Source organism: Schistocerca nitens, chromosome 4, assembly GCF_023898315.1.
Source record: "Schistocerca nitens isolate TAMUIC-IGC-003100 chromosome 4, iqSchNite1.1, whole genome shotgun sequence".
Taxonomy (NCBI): domain Eukaryota; kingdom Metazoa; phylum Arthropoda; class Insecta; order Orthoptera; family Acrididae; genus Schistocerca; species Schistocerca nitens.
Genome location: NC_064617.1, coordinates 266,583,783 through 266,586,515, shown reverse-complemented (window position 1 = coordinate 266,586,515; position 2,733 = coordinate 266,583,783). Strand labels below are relative to the sequence as shown.

General features: G+C 44.9%; 1 pseudogene; it reads left to right on the top strand.

The window, feature by feature from the left end:
- Positions 1–582: 582 nt before the first annotated feature.
- LOC126253766 (5S ribosomal RNA) lies at positions 583–700 on the top strand (annotated as a pseudogene).
- Positions 701–2,733: the final 2,033 nt, after the last annotated feature.

Genomic DNA, 2,733 nt, shown 5'->3' with positions numbered 1-2,733 from the left:
AAATAAAAAGACAATAGAAGTTCCTGAAATGTGGTGCTACAGGAGAATATGAAGATTAGACGGACAGTTCGAATAACTAATGAGGAGGTACATACTACAGAAATGGTTACCATTCATGGGGTAGGTGACTGGGGGGTGGGCCAGAATCGTTCACGATCTCACCCAGTGCTAACTGACCGCTACCGATCATTTCGCCAAAAATGAGGTGATATCAAAAAGTACCAAGAATTTTTGTTTTTCTTATAGACTCTTTATTTATTCATCATCAAGTTTGTCCTCTTCAAACGAATCCCACTCAGACATAATACACTTGTGCCAGCGCTTTTTCCAACCTTGGAAGCACTCTTGGAACTTACTTTCCGTCATGGTTCTTAGCTGCCTCAGATTCTGCTTCATCTCTTCAACGGTGGCAAAACGATATTCTTGCATAGTTCTGTTCAGCCTCTGGAATAGAAGGAAGTCGCACGGGGCCACGTCCGACAAATACAATGGCTGAGGCAGCATAACGGTTTCGTTTTTCGTCAAAAAATCACCAACAAGGATCGAGGTGTGAGCAGGAAAATTATCGACATCCAATTTCCCGAGTACGGCCTTGCCGCAGTGGATACACCGGTTCCCGTGAGATCACCGAAGTTAAGCGCTGTTGGGCGTGGCTGGCACTTGGATGGGTGACCCTCCAGGCCACCATGAGCTGTTGCCATTTTTCGGGGTGCACTCAGCCTCGTGATGCCAATTGAGGAGCTACTCGACCGAATAGTAGCGGCTCCGGTCAAAGAAAACCATCATAACGACCAGGAGAGCGGTGTACTGACCACACGCCCCTCCTTCCCGCATCCTTAACTGAGGATGACGCGGCGGTCGGATGGTCCCGATGGGCCACTTGTGGCCTGAAGACGGAGTGCAAAAATTTCCCGAGTGCTTTCGCCACAGATTTTAAAAATCTGATGTATAAAGCTAGCTGAAATAATACATTCCCTTTAGAATGAAATTTTCACTCTGCAGCGGAGTGTGCGCTGATATGAAACTCCTTGGCAGATTAAAACTGCGTGCCGGACCGTGTGCTAGTTCTGAAATGTTTGCAGGAGAGCTTCTGTGGAGTTTGGAAGGTGGGAGACGAGGTACCGGCGGAATTAAGGCTGTGAGAACGGGCCTTGAATCGTGTGTCGGTAGCTCAGATGCGAGCCGACACGGTAGCTCAGCGTGTTCGGTCAGAGGGTTAGCGGCCCTATGTAATTAAAAACTGAGGTAATGGATCAATGATGCACATGAACGCGCGTCATGGGACTTCCGCCCTGAACAAACAGATAGAACAATAACGAACAAAATGAGATCAACAAAAAATAATAATAATAAAAAAGAGAATGGTAGAGCACTTGCCCCGAAAGGCAAAGGTCCCGTGTTTGAGTCTCGGTCCGGCACACAGTTTTAATCTGCCAGGAAGTTTCAGATTCACGTAACTTTCTGATCACTTCCAGTAGGTAATATGTCCGATACTATATCCACCAAACGAGGTCGCCATTTCATTTTAGGCAAACGAGTTTGCCATTTCGTTTTAGACGCTTGTGGGCACTCGGAATTATTCAGTACTTCCATTAAAGATGGTAGCCGCATTATATTGTTTTGCACCTGAGGTTACTACTAGCTTCTACATGCTAGGCGATTTTTTGTGCGTCCAGTGAGCTTGTTCAAAGCCGTTGATCATTTTCAAATTAAGACTCCGTCTTCAGCAATTTATAACGGATGGTTACATACACCATCGATCTATAAGCTACAAGTTTAAATGAGCGTTTACAGGCATTAAAGGCACATTTTTAGCCATAGCATGTAAATCTATTTTTTTTAAATCAGAGAACCCTGTTTAATAAAGCATGAAAGCCAATGCAAGTTATCTTGTGCGCGGTCGCATGTGATCGCTGGTGAGACACAGAGAGGATGTGTAGTCTTTTGTGAATGACTTCTCCTGTTATCTGTTCTGGAATGGAGTCGAGGGAGAACCTCGCGCGTTAGACTGGCCGCTCTAATTTAAACTCTTTAATTTTATAAAAAGTCAATGCGTACTGCAGGGCGCATACTCGCGCATACTAGCAATTATATAAGGCGCGCAGGCCGGAACCGTGCGACTGCTACGGTCGCAGGTTCGAATCCTGCCTCGGGCATGGATGTGTGTGATATCCTTAGGTTAGTTAGGTTTAAGTAGTTCTAAGTTCTAGGGGACTGATGACCACAGCAGTTGAGTCCCATAGTGCTCAGAGCCATTTGAACCATTTTTTTTAATTATATAAGGAAATTTCCACTGCGCACGGACGAGATACCGACGTGCGGATAATCAACATATCACTAGTGATTAATATTGTATTCCCAATGTAAGTAGCATAGTGCACTTCAGTAATTATAGTTATGATTAACGCTATTGGGCCGGCCGAAGTGGCCGTGCGGTTAAAGGCGCTGCAGTCTGGAACCGCAAGACCGCTACGGTCGCAGGTTCGAATCCTGCCTAGGGCATGGGTGTTTGTGATGTCCTTAGGTTAGTTAGGTTTAACTAGTTCTAAGTTCTAGGGGACTAATGACCTCAGCAGTTGAGTCCCATAGTGCTCAGAGCCATTTGAACCATTTGAACGCTATTGGGATTTCATTATTTGTTTAATCCATGATCCTAAATTTTCAACATTATATTTAAACTGTATTTTCAGTATTTATCTCATTTTAGCTCAGAAATAACGTGGCCCACGAACC